Genomic DNA, 22,722 nt, shown 5'->3' with positions numbered 1-22,722 from the left:
CGGGCTAAGAAAGAGGCCCAGCCCATGACAATTATCAGGTTGCGGTGCACCCTACGAACAGTTGTGGTGGTACTACGAGTGTTTCTTCTACAGGCCTCGTTCTCTTGTTCCGGTCCCTTTCGTGTTGTTTCCTATGTAAATCTCTCACTTTTAAGCGATACCCCCTTTTCTATGTAATAGGCACATTAGTCTGAGGGCCCGCCTTACCGAATAATGGCTGCTACCGCCCCTTGTCTGTTGGCCTTGTTGTTACGCGCAATCTTCGTGGTGCGGCGTCTTTGATCGATGTTGGCGCCCTGTGGCTTCCCACCTGACAACGTCGCTTAAACTGACCTACGCGAGCAGTCGGTGACATGTAGCCGGCTGTGGCAATGACCGGCCTGCTCACGACGGGATTTTGCGCGCACAGTTTTCTCTCATAGCGTAGAGCAGTTGCACAGACGGCAGGCGAGGCAACGGTGGCGCTGGGTGTACCCGGCATTTCTATCTAATATGTGTATTTACACATGTACGTCGATAGCATAGAGAGCGCCACTGGCCACATCAGTCGTTGAATTGTTTGGCCACAGCAGTTCGAGTTCGTAGAGCTTCTGTTACTTCGGGGTCTCCGATCGTGTATGGTCTCGACTCGCACTGCGTACTATCTCCGGCCTGCTGCCGGCCATTACGGCATATCGTGGTAGAATATTCGTCAACAAATGTCAAGAGGACAGACAAATAGCGTTTGCAACGTTTCGTAGGTAAGTTTACGAGAGACGCAGCTCTCTGCGGCAATTTGTCTCCGAGACTCTCGCTGACTGAGTTCGTTTGTGGCTTGATGGTCGAACTGTCCGACCCCGTCGGTAGCAACCGCAGTATCAACCTTGACCTGCCTTCTAATAACAGGAAAGCTAGTTGACTATTAATACGTTATTATCACTGCTGCTTACAGGAGTTCGAGTACATTGTTGCCATATGTCCTCTACGATAGACTTGGCTCAACTCATCATTCCGTGTGAGTGGCATTGGCGGTGCCACAGATTTTTGAGCGTTCCAGGCTGTCGTTGTCCGATGCTTGCCTCGCACGGTTAACTGTAAAACTGTTGAACCAGCAGAAACGCGCCAGGCACCGATACTGCGGCGTAGTTACGTTAACCTCAACGATCAGCTGCATCTTCATAGCGCGCAGCGTTTCTGCGTATTCGTTAATTCCGTACGGAATTCAACGACGTCGATGCCGATTACGCCCGGCCCGACTCTCGTGCTCGGGCTGGTTGGCTGGCTTATGCAGCTAGCTCGTAGCTTAGGAACGCCCGTTCTGTCTGACAAGCCAGCTATCTGCAAACTAGTTGACTATTCAAACCTTTGAAAATGGCCTAAGTCGATGCCAGGAAAGGTGACAAGTCAGATTTCCTATGGCCGTCTGTGTCTGGGTGAACCTGTCGCTGTGTCTGCGTTCAGCTTTTTGTCGTATTAAAATGTAAATTCTGCTTTCTGTCATTTATTTATTTTGATGAACACGTGAAGGGCCACAGAGTAAAGTACACGTATCATATACGGCTGCGCATTACTGCTGTGTAAATAATTAACGGACATCAACATCCGACAATTTCAACTTTTCGACGCGTGGCTCGACTGCAATCACCCGCTACATCCCCTCAATGGGTACGCGTGCTCGATAGTATCTGCTTATCGACAGTTTTCTTTTTCTTTTCTCTAATATGGATCATCATCGGCTATCTATTTCATCAGCGGGCCGAATGATAGGCTTCCTTTGCTCGAGCTCTATTTACCTCTTTCATACGAACTTTACAAAGCGCGCAGGTCAGCGCGCAAAACAAAGCATCTATTTAGTGCTAAAGTGAGCACTGGCGAAAACATTTTATCCATTACAATTACGGTCCGACAAACTCAGCCTGCAGCAACGGCCACTGCTACGTGTGGATAGTAAAAAAAACACCAGTGCGATCGAGTCACGGTAGCTTCTGCCACACGGCCGCTGTTGCCACTAAAAAGACTATTACGACTCTAATGATCTGCTTAGAAAGCTACGTCTCTCAATCAACAAACAAAACATAGAAACAAGGAGAGAGCGAGGCAAATTCGCTTTTTACTGGAGCAGCAGTCCGTAAGGCACTCCGCCGCTAATACTGGCGGGATCATAAACACAAAATGTTTGTGTGTCTTTTTAAAGCCTACATTAGTTTTTTCCTAAAATCCCATCTCCACTATCGTCATTAGCTTAACCACGTACACAGCCATAGATACGCATAATAATTAGTGCTGCTATCTCAAATTTGGTTCCGCCGCATTCGCAGAAGGGACCAGAAGCCGGGAGCTCTGCCTGCTGAACAAGGCGTAGGTGCGGAAGACAAGAATTGTACGGAAACAAAACAAGAAGTAATCAAATCAGCACGTTTCTGACTATGTTTTTCACACCTGTCAGCTTCTCAGCGGTAAATAATGAACACAAGGTCGAAGTAAATTGCGTTAATGTAAGTGCTACATCGCTGAAAATATCAAAAGGAGCACCTAACAAGCGTAAGAGACATGCCTTTATATAAGAAAAGAATTGCTAAAAAACAAGAGAAGCACGATGCCAAATGATGATTTAATAAAAATTAGGCTACCGGAAAATGTTCGATAGTCCGCCATTTTGATCGTCGCCATATCTTTGTTCTATAGTATTTTTTTGACTATTTGAATTAGAGTAATTTATTGGTATGTAATTGTTTATCTGTTCAGTCATTTCTTTCACCGACTAGGACTTATCGTAGCTAAACATCGCTTATTTGAATCACGGTATCCGCATTCGAATGCAGAGTCAAAGGCCACTCCGTATCAATTTCTAGCCTACTTCGTTTACTAGCAGCCAGACTGCCGAAAGCTCGAGTAGCTTGACCTTACGCGAAAGTCTACCTTGAAAGAACGTGCCGTCCTATTGTATTCTGCAGCCAGAGAGAGATCGTTCACGAATCCTAAATAACAGAGATCGCGTTGTTCCAGTCGTATCAGATCAGAACGAGGAAGTCATTAGCGAGATGTCATTTCGTCCAGCCAGCAGCATTTCGCATTTAAGGAAAAAGCAAGTTGAGTTAGCAGAGTTTTAATAGTAACACAATATAGGCAATATAAATTTTATCTAATCTGCCGTAGTAGAAATGACCTACTATCTATGACCACATAGAACTAGTTGTTTATATATTGGTGCCATCCATACCTGGTCACCTGAAGCATGTAGCTTGGAAATACGGCTCTTTCCAGCTGCGATATAAACGTATTTATGTCGCGCTCTAAATTATGTTCCGCTTCATCTGTCCGAGTGACTTCTATAATAGTGATAATAATAATGTCTACCAGCTTAACTATATATGCTGATTTGAAGTCTAAAAGCCACGAAGCTAGGCAACCGTCACCATATTAACGGCTGCGCATCTCTCCCAACAACTCTATCTAACTACAGTCCCTGATTATACGAGGCAATTAAATATATTATTATTTTTATTATTATCATGACCATCAAATACGTCATACTAATTCAAAATGATGAACCGTCTCAAGCGCCACCTACTGTCGGTTTTCGGCAGAATCCACCTCGACATTGGCCCCGTATTTCCGATCGTTTACGAACGACGCCGTCGGCCTTTCGGACAACCTCCGTCTGCCAACAAAAGCACTACCAGCTGCTACGTTAAAGAAATGAAGTGAATATGTCAGGGGCAGCGGTAAATTAATATATGACTAGTATGATTTATGTTATCGTATCTTATTGTTTGTTTTCGTAGAAGACGTTCGACATCGCTAGCTTGCTACTTGTTCTGAGTTAGAAGATTTGGTTTACCGTATCCGCGAACCCACCTAACTTTGGACTGTAAACTACTGAAGGAAGTTAGGTCAAGTTCAAGGACAGAAAATTCTGATATTTCGTTATTGGATTCTGTTAAGTTAATTGGGGCCAAAGAAAACTGCGGTCGTTTAGATTTTTTCTTAAAAAACTGAAGGTATGAAGCGTTGCCTCATCGGTGTATAGCCTGTGGCAAAATATTTTCAGGTGTTTTTCGAGTTCCTTCGATACGCTTTGTCTCGTTCGTCAAGCGTATTGGAGGTCGAACGCTTTAGCTTGTAGTGCCATTTTTACAACGGATCACCCGCTGATTCGCCTAATCAGCAACAGCTGTGGTGCTAGTCCTTAAACCTGCATTAGAGAAGGCAATCAGCGAGCTATTTATCTAAGATTTAAGATCAATAGTATTCATCATTGTGTTACTGCAACAGAGATTAGACGTTACATCCCAGATTGGATCGCTCTAACGTAATACGCTGCCCACTGTATTAGCAACCTCCTTCATCTATGTAGGACCGTTTCGAAATAGAACGGACGAGCGCTCCTGGAGCAGCTCGAACTAACGTAAAATTTATTACGTGAATACACGCCCCGGGCCTCCTTTTCTGTCTAGGAAACGCACTGTAGAATGTACAAGGCGTTCAAACCTATAGATGGTTCCAAATCAAATTTGGAACAACACTTACGTGCATTTTCCACCATTGTATTTCAACTAGAATCGTGCATTTCAATACGAAACAGAAAGCGAAACGTTTATAATAGAATATGCCAGCTAACGTCAAGTCGCTTTACTCTAGAACGTCTTTTCGAGACTATTTCTCCTCGTGCATTCCTACTCTCACATAGACATTATTAAATTTTTTATTATTATTGTTATTACAGAAGCGTTTTCTCGTTTATACAGGATGAAAAAAATGCAAGGAGTTATTTTATGCTTGTGTTACTTTTCGAACATCCTGTACGCAGATAAAGCCCGCTTGGCGGAGTCGTTACCTTCGTCAGTTCATCTAAATAGATGATCGCAGTCTTTCTCTATTTACGCTGCCAGTTTTTCTGTTTTAATTGGCTTTCAGTTGTGCCACTTGTTAGGCGGCAGAGCGGCTACGACGATTCATTAACAAAATTAGGTTGCTCGCTATTCGTGGACGTAGTTTTGCCCTTCGTTCAGTATACAGACACAGAGATACGTGGCTCGCTATTATCATACTTCAGTACACGCATGCTAAACGCGCGACTAAGTTAACTACGTTTTTTTTTAACTCAAAATGCTAGTCTATTTCCTATTTTTGTTCTGCTTGCTTGACTCCAATGAAGCACCGTTTATCCGTCTAGCTGCCATGTCTATATTGACTGATAAGGATGTGGTCCGAGATAGTTAACGTGCGGTGGCCGGAGGCTCGTCTTGTGCAACTTATACACTCGGTCTAATTCTAAACAAACGCGACTGAATACAACTGTTTTAGTCCCAAAAAAACGCTTTACCACACCTATACCTTTCGTTCTTCAACAAATGGCGTTCGTGAGCTTCAATGGACTTCACTGAACGATTATTAGATCGTTACGCTGGTCAAATGTGTCCGTTTGCTAAACTGTTCACTTGAGGAAATATCAAGTACAAAAAACGAGTTCGAGCAGTAACTAGGCGCAAAGCTTGTCCTAGTTCACATGTAGGCGGTCTACTTATGCTGCCAACGTGACAGTCCATTTGTTTCCACTTAATCCTCATATCTGTTATCCTTCCATGGACAGCGTATATCTGGCATTTTTCACGTACGCCACTTGCGTGAACGTTTACACTTGATGCCTCTTCCATTCTTGAGTACGTATCGTCTTTGTTGTCTGTTCACAAACGCTAATATGACTGCTGTCTACAACAGAATACCGAATAGATGAAAGCTCCGTCGGAAAGCTAGCTTCAAACCAGCTACCGTTACGATGCCGCTGACAGTGAAACGATGTCCAGCAAATGATCCTTCGAAAAAGTTGCCGCCTAGACTTTTGCTATTATTACTCGTTTGATTGTATTATAGATTAACTGCGAGAGCCATCTGCTGAGCGGGTGTTAAAGTCAGTTTCATCGTTAACGTCTAACACTTACTAAGAAGTGCTGACTACTTGCCGGGTATTGCTAAACCCACTTCGGTTTCGCTTCTCTGTCCATCGCCCCATTGCTTTTTTATGTCTGTTAATGAACTATATATATCAAGGATCTGATCTGTCACGAGTTTTCTTTTTGACGGCAATGGTCAGGTAAGAGAGTCGAAAGGAGAACGCTAAGTGAGGCCAGCGACACCGAGTCGAAAAAAAAATATGTTTGTTCGTGCTACCAAACGTGCACTTTGTGCATGAGCACACAGAAATTTCTTTTATAGCGTCTACGCTACAAGACTTCCCTTGGCCACCCAGAGGTGACACGTTTACACAAGGAGGGGGGCGGTGCCTGCGACGATTTCATTTTTCGTTTGTTCGCCGGCTTACCTTGTCGGTCAACTCGCAATGAACACAGGTTAGTGGGTACAAATCGGCCCTGCGACGACGGTAGCCGCTTCGAATTGTCGGGGGGTTGTAGCGTATACATGACACGTAACAAATAAGGAGGGAGGGGCATCAGCAGCGCTATGGATATCGTTTATGATGCAAGTAGCGAAGGCCGAGAATGATAGAAAGGGTTATAGCGATATTAATAATATGAAAAATCATTAACACAAACATATATGTACGTTAACTAGTCCTGTGTTATCGATAATGTCGATGTGTAATGATGGTGAGGTTGGCAGTAAATAGCACAGACCCTTGTTGTTTCGATCGCTACATATACTTGTTTTTGTCTTGATATTTCTAATAGAGACATTTAACGTTTTTTTTTTGTACTACCTTTGCTTTCGACCAACATTATAGAACCACACATACTCGCATAATTGTTTCATGATGCTTCCACATTGCGGACTATGTAAAGTTCTGTCTCCGTAGCGTTTCGTGTCAGATCCCACGTTTTGTTTTTGTTCCGAGAACGTTGTAGCTACCTCCCTGAGGGGAGGCATTTCCCCGTTGACACAGTCGCTGTCGTTATCTCTAGTTCTGTCTTTCTAGGGTCGTCGGCGGTTTCGTTGTCAACTCTGGCGTAAAATTCGCGCGTTGTTACTTATAGAACTCTTGTTGCATCATTGTTGTACATTGAACGGTCGTCGTAACAGTGCATAACGTTCGTGTGTAGATACTTTGTATTGCTGTTGCGCTCATCATGTACTGGCAAAAAACTACGGCAGGGATTGTTGTTTGATTTTGGCTGACAGAGCGGTACGAAACTACTGTAGATACTGGTGCTTCGTTGGCTACACACAGGCTACAAACGTTCGATGATTCTTCCCAGCAACGAAAACGTACGCTCAATTATTTAGTAGGTTTTTGATTCGTCAGTGTCATTATTACCAACGGAACCAATCAACGAAGTTCAACACTCTATAGCAGCGTAATTACGTGTAGTTTGTCGATTTTCTCGCAGGTCGTGTGAAATGTCGGTAATCTGAAGACGGGCTGACGATGAAAGTCACTAGAAATCAGGTGGCCGGACGCCACTTTGCAACACTGTCAAATAGTGTCGTCGTCTTCATCAGTCTTATCCGACATTTGAATCAGCTCAGCAGAAACGGAATGTGTTTAATGGAAATCAGTAAGTTGTTACGTAATATACAGAGGGAGTACGGACTTTTGACAGGTTTTTTTGGTCACCCATGTTTGTTTACTGACGAGAGGCGGGTAGAAAACAGATTATTTGAAGCATTAGTTATGCCGACACGCTGCCTGCATACCCTGTTGTTTATTCATTCGTGTAGATTAGAAGGTAAGCTTTTTTCCTCTCACAAAAGTCATTTTCGTCCTTGTCATTCCGCCAAAGGTTTACGATCGTCCCGCAGTTGATATGTGCTAACGAACCAGATTAAATATCGATAAAAAAACTTCAGACGGCTTCGTTAACAACACACCATAGAGTTAGTTAGTAGAAATCCGCGTTCAGTGTCAACTCATTGTACAGTGTTTCGTGAGCACCTCACGACGAGCGAGATGATGAATTGTCCTAAAGTGACCTATTTTTCAGGAGTAGTTCTTAGTCGATTTGCTGCTTCTAGTTGAAAATCTCATTGACTCTTATTTTTTTCGAGACGAATTTAAAAGCTTCCTGCTCTTCTATTTTTTTAGGAGCACAACGCTCACCACACAGCACTTGCTCTAGCTGTCTGTTCAAGTGCTTCCAGCCATTTTTGAAAAGTGTTAGTGGCCATTCTTTGCCTCCGATTGCTAACACGGTTTGCCTTCAGAAGCAGTCAGAAAGAGTACATTTATTTTCCACACCTCTACAATACATTGACCGTTCTAGCGGTCGTTGGGTCACCTGCGGCGTTATAAGCAACGCTACGAACACGTGCGAGAGGGTACGGCCAGCCAAAGCTAGGACTCCGTATGACCTCGGTCTCTGTTTATGTCGTGCTGTGGAATACTGACAAGCTGATGACGACATTAATATGAAAATAATATTTTTAGAACGATTGACGTAATTACGCCTACCGGACTCAGTATAATGAGCAAACGAGAGGTGATCTTATTAGTACTTCGATTCTGTTTTGGCTGGCAAAAATGGCTGTGTCTAGAAGCGATAATAATACCCTCATACGGGCTTTTGGGTAGTGCACAGTATTTGCGTGTTGCTGGAAAGGAGCAACAATGATCTGACTACATTTAGACGTTACTGAACTCTTTGTTAATACAATGAATTTTCAGAAAGTGATCGGTTTACGGCACAGCGTAGACGCACGCTATGGCGAAAGTATTTTTCCAGTTGATCTTATTGGTCGAAAGGCGCAATAAGTAAAATTTACGTCTGTGAACATAGTTGAACGGCAATTGGCGACAACTCCAGCATCAACGTTTTCAAATATTGGTTGGTACCTGTTGACTCTTCCTTTATGCAGTTCTGCTTTGAGAGCAGCCAGATCGATGATTTCACAGCTGTCTATTATGGAACTTACCATTAGAAATTGTCATTTTCCAAACAGAAACATTTTCACCATTCATAAACGATTCTGTACATCTGGAAAACCAGAGTAGTACACATAATATTTCAGCCATTAGAGTTGATTTCTTGTTTATGCACCCGTATGCACGCAGATCAGGGTCAGGCCAAAAAAATTATTCGTGTCTTTTTGCTTGCCCTTGGCTCTGTGAGGACGAAGTAGGAAGCGAGCTAGCCCGATTGATGATCTGAACTCTACGGTAACGAATAAATCCACCCCTATTTGCCTGTTCTCATTAAACGAGTAACTCGGCGTCACGTTGGCGGAAAGGCGTCACCTGTAGAACGAACCTAAACTCGATTAAAAAGGAGCCATTTTATCCTAACTTTTTTCCCCGCTGTAGTGTAGGTCATTCGTCTAAGACACAGGGACGATTAAAGTCGTCGTAGATGGCGCAATGTCGGAGCAGCATTTGTGAACGCACATACGTAGCGGTAATTTTGAATAATGGAAGCGAATAGAAAGTGGTTCGGTTAAAATTTCTGTATGTTTTTTGCAATGACTGAGGCCACCACGTAGTGAAAACACTAATGTGTACCATAAGCACAGAAACATCAAAGAAGAGCAAAAATCACACTAATGGCCATACAATCTATCCCACAAAGCAGCTAAATAAATGTAATATTCAACTTTACTATTTCGAACGTAACGGTGAGCTGACTATTTCAAATCGTCTCGTTTGCGAATCAGAGGAGCGAACGCGTTGCTTCTGTTAGCAGACGATTTTTACTCACTAAGCTTCGCTTCTATATTTGTGTTTGGACAACAACAAAACCTTCCATGTAGGTAGACGAATCACGATAATAGTTGCAACTAGTTCCAAACTGGAGCCTGTCGAACATCCCTCTGAATCCGTTAAAAATAGGATTGCAACGACAGATAGGTGGCATTTTTTAAGCAAATTCATTATTAACATATGTTAATACAACGCTAGTAATAACGGTAGCAATGGTGTCCTGCGGTATCTGTGAGGTTCTGTAGCCGAAACCGTAATATAACGCATTGTGTTATGTACGATGCACAATTACTCGCAAGTTTCTGTACTGATATAAAAATTCTGTAACCATATCAACTACTTAAGGACGGAGTGGCGAAGGAACACGGACTCGGGAGATAATACCGGAGATAGTTCCTATCGTGCTCGGCAAAGCAGGACGTCGAAGGCTTGTTATTGCAGTGCTTGCACGAGTTCAGCGAGACAGAGCGAACCGAACGCAGTGAAAATAGCAACAGTCACGGCTGGAGCGCCCGTTGATAGTGTTACCGACAAGAGACTACAAGCTCCCTGAAAATTCTCGTGTGGCTTTTTCTCCTAAGACACCGTGTAAATGAACAATATCAAGTTTTGCCAGTTACGACTTACCGCTCAGTATCATAACGGCGCGAGATGAGTCCCTCGAGGCTCGGCCACAGCAAAAACAAAAAAGAATGAATTAAAAGCGAAGGTACGAGGGAAGTCCCAATAACCACTATCAGGCTGAGGCGAGCAGAATCAAAGTGGACTGAGTCTTGAGCGTGACAGAAGAAAGATCTTACAAGACTGAAGGGAGCATTTAGGGTACCGGCAACGGCGGCTGTAGGCGATCGAATTTTTTTTTATCTGTGAAGCGTCTGAAGCTTTTTAGTGGCGTCTTACGGTTGCTAGTCGCATCAAAGCTGGTAGCAAAGGTCTGCTGTCTGCCGTATGTAAATCTTGTATAAAGTCTTAAATCTGTTAAACTTCGGTTAGACGATATGGCAATTTTTGAGAAGGGCGCCGTGATGAACTTTTACTTACTAAATATCACAACATTATCGTTAAAGCGGTAGTTGATACGGTGCAAAAGTTTAGAAAACTTAATATGGTTTAAACAACATTAAGAAAAATCTGCACACCTAACAGTGATTTTTGTTTATTATTTTTTATGTTTATGATTTTGATTATTGTCCCCAGAATGACCCTCGGGACAACTGAAATAGAATTGGTCACGAATATATTTCATTATACATTCAATATTATCCGCTATCGGGGCTGGCAAAAGTGTTACGCGCATAGAATATCAATTGGGATCCATAGCACTAATTGGAACACCTTACGAAATTGTCACAAATCAGAAATAAATACTTTTGTCATGGCTGACATTCAAATAAAGCAAGCTTTTCAATTAAACATTCGAAAACGGTAACAGAAGTCTTGCGGCACGTACGTACGCCGCATCAATTTAACGACTTCCAACAAATATCAGCTTAAATAACAACTATAGACACAGCGATATAGCGACAAATAAATATAAATGAAGTTAGAAATAAAGAAGCAGTGTGAAAAATATTTACGTACCCATTAGCTTGTCATGGGGAGTGTATGTTTCTGCTGTGGTATTGTTTCTAGTCAGGCTAGAGCTAATGAAGCATAACTAGAAAAAATCAGCTTATTCCTCCGTACAACAAATTGACCGTGTCCGGTTGACGCAGCTTGAAGCTACTCAGAATTCGCATTTGAAGTCGATGCGCCCGGGACCAGGCGCTGCCGTACCAACCACCGCTCGATTCAGGTCCTTTTTTCCTTTCTCGCAGGTTGGTTACAGGTTACGCTCGTTATATTAGGTTTAGCTGGGCGTTGAGGAGCTTCCAAGAGGTCGACAGATTCGATTGGTCTTGCTGGACTCGCCGCGCAGCACGATTTAAAATCGACGATTGAAACACAAATCGATTATACATACAAATGGCATTTCCTCCCTTTGTCTATCTATGCCACCTATTTTTAGTGACCAGATTATTATCATGTGGACAGATGATACATGTATATGAATGAATTTTGCATGCATGCGTCATAATGTATGGTATTACTACCATAATATGATTTGAGTCAGCTTGAAACGGCTGAGACGCACGCGACGACATGCTATGTCGTGGAAAAAGCATGCGTTGCTAAGTAAATACTAACTTACATACATGGTTAAATATACGTTCATAGACACTGCTTTTTCTATATATATATATATATATGTATATATTCATACAAAAAATTTATCATCCCCGAAAGTAAGAAGTTGAACGTGTTGCTTGCTTCGATCGGGTGATAGTATTTTTGGTAGAAGTAGTTCAAATGTCACATCGGTTCAACATAGCAGAAAAAACCCGATGTGGAAAAAGGTTGTCCTTATTCTAAGGATAGTGCGTTGTGCCTCTCAGCGGCGACCAACTCAAGTCACATTTATCATGGGAGCAATTCCACGTAAACGGACGATATTTTCAGCAAGTTCAAAATGTGTGTGTGTGTGTAATCTTTCTGTACGACCGCTGAAAATGTACTTCTTGCGGGATCCCTCAAGGGTACTCAGAATGAGAAATGTCCTCCTTCCCTCCTCCACACATCGAGGTATTTACTTGTTAAATGTCTGTGGAGATATTTAGGCAATTAGGATCTGGTTGGTTGTTTTTTAACGTTAAATATACGTGCGGTTCTAATCACGATAGTGACATTACGTGCAAATATTAGAGTAACAAGGGTAGCGAATACAATAGGTGTCTTTAACTATGGACGTATGTGAGTCAGCGCCAGAATTTTGGAATTTTATTTTTTAAGAAATTACTTCGTGGTTCGTTTAATTTTCTTTCCTCCAGTGGACACTCCGTCGCACAGACACACAGAAAGGCTGATAGGTTTTGTATGTTACTTTACTACGTTATTATGAATCGCAGCGGTTTGCTTAAAAAATAAATTAGGTCGGCCTAAAGTCGAATTTTCACATTTTTCAAAGCGGGCGCTTGGACATTGCGAAGGAACGAATAGACTCGTAGGATAAATTACAATCTGGATGATGATGATAAGTCGCTAAAATGTTCGAATAGAAAAGCAATATTATACATAAATCATCTAGCCTATGGTAAAACATCTTTGCCCATGGACGCATTGCCATTTGTCACGGTTTGAACTGTCTGGCCCAATGACTTGCAGCCTTGTTGGTGTTCCCTGACATGGCTATCCAGGCTACTAGCGTTTTTATTGCAGATATTCTGAGGTTGGACTGCAGGTGCGACTAACCCGATGTTATTTTGTTTTTGATCGTTGACAGAGCGAACGTGTCGCTGAGGTGCTCTCGTTAACCTGCTTGCTTTGGCTGTATACACCTTTCGAACGGACTGTCCTTCTCTTTCTATGTCACCCGAGCTCGAAGAACAACAACCCCTCGTACAAACCGATATAATTACTTCGGAGGCAAGGGAAATGATTCATTGCTAGGTTAAATACGAATTTATTACAAATAACATGATCTAAATAGGCCTATTTGTATTTCGACATCTACAAAGTACCCAATGCGGCCTGTAGTTCACGACGCATTCATTATTACGGCATCTTAGTATTACTCCCTTTACATTAATGGCATGTATAGAACGGTGTTGCTACAATGAGCCTGTTATTGAGCCGTGGTTTTTAAGCAGCTGTTGGCCCATACAAGCGATCTGCTTAAGCACTCGATTAGCTAGTTGCCTGTACATATAATCATTACGGTGTATGAAAAGTTCCTCCTCTACTCAATAGTCTAAAATGTTTAATAATACACGCATAGGCAAAGGTTCGAGTGTGGTCACGACCGGCTGTTAGCCAATTGAGCGGTCCTGCTATATCAAAAAGCGGGACAAGTTACGTGTCTCGGCCTGAGGAGTTTTGCCAATTTAATTCAAGTGGCTGTTCACCCGTCGAGGGAACGTCTGTAACGGCGTCTATTCATGTGTAGCTTGAGTACGATAATGTATAGTGCCCTCCATTGTCCATTTATCATGTCTGTGGTCGGGAGCAAGAATTTCCCCAGTTAAGATCCCCAGATTGATATGTAAACAAGTAGGTATAGCATGAGAACGTTGGAACTATTGTTGTTTGTATTATTCGTCGCGTATTTATGGAAGCCGGTCTATTGTGCAATGGCTTAAGGTGTCTGTATACAGAGCGCTAAGTATGGCAGAATCTAATCCGTCGTACCGTTTTATTTTCGTGGAGACCTTCAGTCCTTCGCTTGGTGATATGATTCATGTGTCGTCATTGTTATACATTATATATTTTCCAGTCTTTTTTCATTTCACTGTGTTGAATTGTTCGCACATTGTTATCTGGTTACAGCGGTGGACGTGGCCGCTTCCGAAAGGGTCGGAGCGCTCAAGCAGCTTACGGCGTCTAGTTTGCACTCGCGGGAATCATTGCCACAAGAGCATCCTACGCATTCATGAACCATCTAAATGTCGTTAGAATTCTATTCAAGCATGATATCGGCCCGCTGGTAATTGTTAAAGGGAGCATCTGTTGCCGGCCTCTATCTCAAAGTTTCCCTCTTCTATTCTAGCCAACCGTTGTCATAGAAGTTTTTCTCTGAAAGCTTGCTGACTTGTTAAGGTAAAATTTGACATGTTCGTCAAGCACCTACTAATGCATTTTCTGCCGCTTGCTAATTGTTTAACAGTCGTTATCAGGTATGCTTCGACGTGCCGCTTGCTAAACAAGAATCTGGTCTAAACCGAGATAAGAAATAAACATCCTTTCTGTTCATTTCATCATGGTAATTTGACAATAACGACGATATTATTATGTGTGCTCATTGTCGGGCCTGTTGGGGTCGTCGTGGTGTCGGCGGCGGCGGCGGCAAATCTTTTTCCCTGTCCTCCATCTTCCACCAGTTGCGATCAAGGTTAGTGTTCCGTGCGCAGAGATAACTACACCGCTAAACGATCATTTAATGTGAACTAGAGCCGAAAGTTTTTTGTCTGTCGATCGGACGTCCATCATACATTAATTGGCCCACCATACAGTACGTGGCTTTCCAATAGCTAAACGTAGATTACTGTTTTGGACATTTAACAAAAGGACGACTATAGAGTAGATTTTTCTGTTTATGCAAAGGCAAAAAGAGTTCTGGATAAAGTCATGTATATAGCGGCCCTAACCAAATGATCAACAAACATCAGGGGGTCAAGCATAAACCGATAAATTTCGTTAAACCAAAGGTTACCTTCACGCTGCTGGCTTAGGAGTGACAATCGCTTGATGATGATAGATTGTTACAGATGCTGTCGAAAAAGCGCATGTTCATGATTCAGAAAGTTAAGTAATAATTGTCAACAGCCGATACAGGCGACGTTGAATGTTTTCTTTTTTCTATTATCCTAATTATAGAATAAAATGTTTACCATTTAGTACAAAATACTCTATGCAGCGTGGAAGTATAATGATAGATACGGTATTTCGACGTTGAAATAGATTAATTTACGAATATCGTAGTTCTTTTTTAAATTAATAATTAGATGAATCTCTAAACTGGCAAAGACGTTCGAGTCAAGAGTCATGTGACGACGTCCATAAAAAAAAATTTGCATGAACGTAAGTAGAAAGCCCTGTAAGCTATTTTCATCTACTGAAACGAACACCACAATGATGGATAATAGGAACAGAGAAAAAAAAGCATTAATTATTACTCCGGCATTATTAGACCCTTATATTAGACCCACAACGACGAGCGAGTAATATACCTGACCGCCTGTTATTATGCAACAGTTTAACTTTTTTTTTTTTTTTTATTACTTACACACGTGTTATTCTGGCCATGTCACTCCTCGTTTGAGAACTTCTTTAACTTGTACCTTTACAACTGCCGTCACTACTCTTACTTTCACGACTCCGGAAAATTGCCCTTCGTTATGTTGACGAGGCGAGTCGTTACACCGGCTATTCAATTAACCACTTGCCAATCAGGGATCTATTTATGGTATGTTACGTTTCACTTAAGAAGCAGACATATATGGCGGACCAACAGCACGACGAAGGAACAACGTGGGTCGCGAAAGCTGGCGTCTTCACCAGCGTCTTTTAGCAACCACTAGAATAGTCTATACAACGTTAGGTCGTCCATTTGCCATCCTCTCTCTGTTTTACCTTTTAGCTCCAAGATCGCATGTTGCGAACATCTTGTGTTGAATTTTAAGTATTTCGTTGTTGAGCCGATAGCACGAAACGCCCTAGCCATAATTGTACGGCAACAACACAACGATTGGCTAGCTATCTAACACAAAAAAAGCATAAATGTTTACGTTGAGGCAGCAAAAAGATGCTGCTCTACTCTCGGCTCCGCCGACCACCGTTGATACGTTTATGTTAGCGATCAACCCGTTATCTTCACCATCTTTCGAACAACGCGCTTTTTGCGCCTTCTGTTACCGTTGACGTCACCGTTGCGCCTGGTCGTGGTAGTTTCGTTGTCAGAGACTTGTAAGACATGCGAGAGTCAGCTTGCGACATGGATTCGCGATAGAGACCCACCGCCGTGGTTGACTACGGTGGACCCTTCGTTCTATCTGCTGTTGCACCTATTGCTGCTGTTGACTGTTGCTATTGTTTTAATTATTATTTTTTTGGTGATTGTTGGTAGCTGATGATGATGACGGTCCCGCCGGTGGGGTGGCTTTTATTATAAAAGTTTTGCTAGTCTTGCCGAAGTTGTGGTTTTGCTTGTTCTTGTCAAAAGCTGACTGGCCACATTTGTGATAGTGACCACAGTAAATCAGAGGAGTGCGTAAAATACAGAGGAAAGGCGCAAAACTCGAGAAAGAAAAAGGAGGCTTCGTCTTATTTAGAAACGAACGTTATTTAAAGTAACAATAATGTAGTAGTGACAGGGCAATAATAATAATAATATTTTATGATTACAAGGGGTGGAACAAAATAAGTCGCCTTCGGCGAACCTTCGACGATAAAATAGTTTATTATACGCTAAGACAAATAGTGTGCAAGAAGACGTCGATGTTTTTATTTTAACGCAAATTGATTGCAGGAGACTAAGCTAATATCCTGTTGATCTGTGTTTGACCACCCAAATCCGAATAAATGCATAACTAATACAGATACTTTTTACGGCTAGTTGTCGAAAAAGAGGTAAAGCTATATAGAGGTCATTCTAAGGAAAAACTTGATAGACTTTAGGAAACGAGGATCGAAAGATTATGATAAGGTCTTCAAATAGACTTCAGATTTTCCATCACAGATGAGATCTTTGAACACAATGAAGAGCCATATCATACTTATCAAAAGCAGGGAGGAATCTACTCGCATTAAAGCAGTTATTTAAAAGAAAAAATAGGGCAACAATTCAGATTCAATGTTTTGGGAGGGTATTTTCAGTAAGCGGTGATAAAAGCTAATTTTAATTTGCTACTGGGAACAAAACGACAAAGAGTTGAGTCGATTCGGAGCACGCTGACAGGTTAAATTGAAGGCTTTGTCTGCGTACGATCACTCGCTCGCTCAGAGTAAAGGTCAGTTCTACTGCTATTTTCATAATATTATTTTTTGTAAAGGCAGCTTAATTCATAAAATCTAAAATAGTTTGTTTTATTTCCCCATTTAATGGATTATCTAACACTCATTGTATATAGGCATGTCTGAAGCTATTGAGTTGGTTCAAGCTGAACTTGAGTAACGTTTGAACGGTATAAGACAAAATAATAGCATGTTAGTACACGCAAGATGTGCTTCCTTTAGGCATACGTGGTATAAGTTTAAAACCGGGCATGGTCACACTTTGCTTCTGCTCCTAGACGAGGCCAACCGCCAGAAGCACGCTCAACGTAGGCAGTACCGGATGAAAAACTCGGAAAGTCATTTGGACGTGCTGTCCTTTATTGCTTCACATTGAAGTCAACGCTTTGGGTTTTCGACAGCTGTATACTTGCAATTTACATAATTATACTATATAACCTCGTCTTTGGGAAAAATGTCCTCTTTAATAGTCGGGAAAATCGGAATCACACGAACTCATACCACGAGAATAAGGACACTTTTTTTGTGTTAGTAGCCACTGGTTAGAGGATCTTTTTCCGATATGTGGGGCAGGCTGCTCCATGTTTCCTCTATAACGACAATATGCTCGACGCACATTTTTTGCTGGTAACAGTAATGCAAACCCACTCTAGCATATAGTATACGTGTTGACATCTGCGCCGGACTTCGTGCGTGAAGAACTCATTTGTGCTTATATATCTCGTCTTCACTGTTTTCGATACAATTTCAAAGCGCGTGCTTCGAGAAATCCCGTCGAGAGTCTTGCGTTGTCCATACTTAGGTGTGTTCAAAAGCTTCTGTCGCCGCCCCGGCAGTAGCCTGTCTTTTTTCCAAAAAAATTCCACCAATAACGAAAGTTATGATGGTTCTGATCTGTTTTTGACAAAACTCGGAAGCATTTATAACAGAATCTATTGCATGTAAGTCCAGCATGCTCCAATGCGTTTATTGCAATACACATTGTCTTTTATTTACAAAGGACCGAGGTAGAGAGCCAGTCGTGATTGAATTGCACCCTATTGGTATTGATAGTGGTAAGGCTATTTGAGACCAATGCCGAAGTTTTACTAAGTGAGATAAAAAAACAGCGTTTTAATATGTAGGGGACACATTGTTTAAACTGGGTCCTCAATAAAAGAGGCGTAAAGTGGCTGCTAATAGCTGCGTATCTATTGTTGGAAAGTGGACAAAAACGCTACATACCGATACTTTGTGTTGTTGATGTAAGCCTAACTACAATATTTGTTTTATCCGGCTAAAGACAGAAGGACGACGTACACGTTCGGGCAAACACACGTGTGCTATCCAAGTGGCAGCATCAACGGATGCGATCTTTGTTCCCTATTGAGGCTCTATCAGCCCCGCTCATCTGACATAACGGATATATTAGCGGCCTCTCCTTTCTCAGCGGTTTCTATAATTATCTAAGTTGCATTTCAGCTTTTTTAAATGGGCGTTGCCTATGGTCTTTTGTTTTCCTGTTTATTCTTCGTTCGTTAGGCGGTACGATCATTCGTCTCTTGTGACAGCAGCGTTTGGCGAACTTTCAGGGGTCGTTTTAACTGTTAAGGTAGCGGGTGCACAAGTCAGACGTCCTGACGACGCTAGTGATGTTGATGGCATCGGCGCCAAAGGCCAAATCCAAGGGAGGAGCACGAGTTTTGTCTGGCAGAATCTTACTGACAAGCTCATGGTTGCTCCGACTATAATCAAAAACTCCTCAAAAAATTAAACTATATTTAAAAAGCTTAATCACGTGTTAAGTAAATCCCTAACTGCGCGAAGCCACGCGTCCGATCTACATCAGACCACAAAAACATACACAGACACATGCGTAACCATGAAGATACACAGCTTACCTGAAGGGGGCGCAGGTTCATGGTGATCATCATAATGACCGCGAGTTTGATGACGATTCGGCAATGGCGGCGGCAACGTTAGGTGATGGCAACGGCGTGCACAAATAGAAGAAAAACAATTATCGGCGCTAGCTTTGTCTATGATTCTTCGAGACTCCGGCGTCGCACTACAGTAGCAGTGACGCAGTGCTTTAATAAAAAATTATAGCAATAGTAGAAACAGAAGCAATATAACAACTACAAACATAACGTTGTAGGTGCAGTGCGGGTGTATTAGGACATACGCGCGACTAATGCACGCCTATCCACCATCTTGGTGAGCGCCGCTATTGGCGCTGGCTCGTACTTGTGTGAGAAATAATCGGCTACGGCTAAAAGTTGTTTCGCTGGATGAGCTATCGGCTCACGCAATGCCATTTTTTCCTACCAGCGTCGATACCATTAGAAGCTGAACTTCAGAGCAAATGATCGCCTTGTTCGCGACATCCGCGATAGTTTTGCCGTGCCAGTCGGGTGAGACAATCGGATTCCCGTGAACTTCAGGCGTCGCAGGTGGATGCCTCCGGCCGAACACACTTCACCCAACGGACTGCACAGAAGTCGTATTACATGGTACTCGAATGACTGAACTCAAAACGGTATGAAGTTTACGCAACGGCGGCACCTGCTTCGATGATACTGTGTGCACGAGCTTATTCAAATTTACACAATTAAAAAATTACAAATATACTCGGCTAAGATGGACGCGGGAACGACACAAAACGATGCGAACGAAGGTCAATTTAAAACGCGGCGACATAAGTTAGCCACGACAAATATCGAGGTATAAATCTAGTAACAATAAATAGATTGCGTAGTGTTTTGTGGGTGAGCAAATAAAAGGTTTAAATTGTCAACTTTTTGAATGTATATGCTGAGTTGTCAATTTCAATACTGGCACTCGCAATTCCGATAACTTGGAAGCTGAGTCTCAACCTGGTAACGAAATCTACAAGGCTTTTAAGAAACATCCCAGCGAAAATGGATACGAATCGAATGCGAGACCTATTGTAAAAATTTATGGTGTCCTAAAAGCATGTTGAATTAAAGCTTTCATGCGCACCTTTCAGACACTACAAAAAGCTTATAAGACAAATGTATATAAACAATTGTCGTGAGGTCAGTGCAATCCCGCATATATCCCGTATATGTATCAGGGAAATTAAATTCCAAAAAAAAAAAAAACATAACAGCATTTGTAGTCTATTTGGTTAGAACTAGAGCAAATATCATATGTTTCAGAATACGAGTGATTGAGTCCTGTCGTTGTCTGTACTATGTAAGTCACTTTAAGGTGCTGTGATCCTTAAAATTAAATTCAGTAAAATTTATTACGCTTATTATAGATTAAATAATAGGTGAAAATAACTAATGGTTTGACCAGAAAATAGCAAAGAGAGTTAAATATATAAAACCTGATCTCGTTAAGGTTCGAAGTACTGCTACTCACTTACTCATTGAGAAGATATCGCTTTTTAGTGCTCTAATTTGTTTCTCACGCAAAAACCTAAAAATTAAATCAACAATAGCTTTTCGCACTAAGCTTACCCTAGCGGTATATCTGTGTGACAGTATACATCATCTATACGTATGTAATAAGGGAAATATATTTGTATGCGGATCTACGGAAAACCGCCTGCCTTACCGCTTTACGACAGGCACGCGAAGTGTTGCTCTCCTCCACTAGCTGGCGCCACCAGTTCTACCAGCGTCGTTTTTTGCGACTTGCCGCTTGCTCGTCTGCTAAAGCACTCACATACATTGTCACGGAGTGTAACATCGTCATGTAATAAATTCAGCGAAGCCGATTTTCACGATCGCTCGGTCACGCTCTTCTTCGAGTAAAAGGCAATCACCTCAACAGGTGATGCTGCACAGTAAATATAATAGATTTTCTAGTCTATCTTTGTTGTTAAGTTCTGGCCCGTCTTTCTGTTGCTATGTCCAATGTCGACAGCTCAGCCTAAGCTCGCGGCAGAAAGATGCCTGCAGTTCCTTGTGGCAACAGTAGTAATGGTTACTGAAAACATAATTGCAATTATTCGTCGAACTTTGCCTCCGGGTCGGCGGAGCAGTATATTTTTTTTCCCTAAAACTGTTATATTTTCTAAGAGGCCGGCTAACAAAAGCACTAACTGGATTATTTCATTTCATCACCCTTACATTGATATATGTATATAATCGTTAATGGCATTACGCTATAAAACCTGGAAAGGTTAGAGGAAGAGACGCATAAGGAAAACAACGCTAAGAAAACAACATTACAATAAAGAGGAAAGGAGTCTCGCTCATTTTGATGCGCAGCGTATCTTGTTTGCATTGTTGCAGTACAAGGCTTGACTATCTATGCGTTTGGCTCTTCCCCTAAGACCAGGATTAACTATATATTTGAATGGCTTGAAAGGCTTTGTCTTGTAGGTCAAGACGTAGGCCATTCAATGCAGCTGAGCGACAGCTGTAAAGACAATATTTTAACGAAAAGCTAAAGGGTTACTTTGTTTCTCTTTGCAGCACTTAAGACAGGAGAGCGTTGAAACACGCTATAGATGGCCGGAACGTTCCAGCGTGACGCTCGCTAATTACCCTTCACTCAAGGGTCATTACACAAGTTCCAGAAATAGCAATAGAATTTCGTACCGAATGTCAGTCAGTAATAAGAATCAGGATTTTCCCTTTTGTATCCACCTGAATTATTACAATTCTATAAAATTTATTAAACAGTACGTCAGAAACCTACGCAGAGAATTTAGGCATATTGAACAATAACTCAATAGGCGATAGAAACGCCGTATAGTTAAGAGGTAAATACAAGTGCCAGAAAGACTTTTACGTTGAGAATTCTACACTGAGAACCATTTACTTTCGATTAGCGCCGCAATCTCTGGATACATCAATCCCAAAAACGACTACAGCCACAGATGCGTTTACCTAATAGACTGTTGTTGACTCAGAGTCATCCCTACGAGCCTTTCTATGCTCTGCAATGCTACTAACATCAATAGATATATGAATATTGAATTAAAAAAAAAAAAAACATTAATAACTAGAATTCAAAAATGTCTTATTTTTAATTTATGCGTAGTTCCTTAATAAATCACATATACTTATGCCTCAAAAATGAAAACTCAAGTGATGATGTAAATTGCTTCGTTCCGTCAGCTGTTTTCGTATGGCGATTGCGAGAAGACGCCAGTGACCACGGCATCGGTCAATGATAAAATAGGCACAGACAACGCAAGTCAGTCTGACCTAGCTGATCTTTCTACCATTGGTTGTTTTTTCGGATAACAGAGAGTGCTCTTGTTTATCCGACTAGGATTTAAGCGTAGCAAGGCCAAACACAATTAAAAGAAAACGAAGAAAGATATCGACACGGGCTGAAGCTTTGCCTAGATCTTGTAGGTACGTCAAACTATAATCACTACGGCCGCCTTTAGTTTACAGCGGTTCATTGAGCTTAAACGAGCTGTGTTAACACTGTTCGCAGTAAAACTAGTACACAAGTTAAGCCAGCCACCATCGTTGGACATTTTTGCGAAAAGGATAAGGCGCTTGGGGTTGCGGTGGTGAACGGGGGGTGTCGTATGAACAGCCACTGATTCGATATATGAGAATACCTTTCGGTTCTTG

The 22,722-nt window shown here is 41.9% G+C and overlaps 3 long non-coding RNA genes across 3 annotated transcripts in view; 2 read left to right on the top strand and 1 right to left on the bottom strand.

Annotated features, from left to right (window-relative positions):
• LOC111263687 (uncharacterized) overlaps positions 1–20,577 on the bottom strand; it is a 34,105-nt gene extending 13,528 nt beyond the window's left edge. Inside the window, exons 1-2 of the long non-coding RNA XR_015312411.1 lie at positions 19,054–20,577; positions 11,210–11,529 (exon numbers count right to left, since the gene is read on the bottom strand). This is a non-coding gene — a long non-coding RNA (uncharacterized LOC111263687). The remainder of the gene's footprint in view (positions 1–11,209; positions 11,530–19,053) is intronic.
• On the top strand, positions 487–2,639 carry LOC147753046 (uncharacterized). The gene is made up of 3 exons (XR_015312412.1): positions 487–740; positions 932–994; positions 2,298–2,639. It is a non-coding gene; the product is annotated as an uncharacterized LOC147753046 (long non-coding RNA).
• On the top strand, positions 5,671–22,439 carry LOC111263689 (uncharacterized). Its single transcript, XR_002682374.2, has 3 exons — positions 5,671–6,329; positions 7,326–7,493; positions 21,604–22,439. It is a non-coding gene; the product is annotated as an uncharacterized LOC111263689 (long non-coding RNA).
• The last annotated feature ends 283 nt before the right edge of the window (positions 22,440–22,722 follow it).

This window comes from Varroa jacobsoni, unplaced genomic scaffold (genome assembly GCF_002532875.2).
Source record: "Varroa jacobsoni isolate VJ856 unplaced genomic scaffold, vjacob_1.0 scaffold_782, whole genome shotgun sequence".
Taxonomy (NCBI): Eukaryota; Metazoa; Arthropoda; class Arachnida; order Mesostigmata; family Varroidae; genus Varroa; species Varroa jacobsoni.
This window is presented reverse-complemented; position numbering and strand designations above follow the sequence as displayed.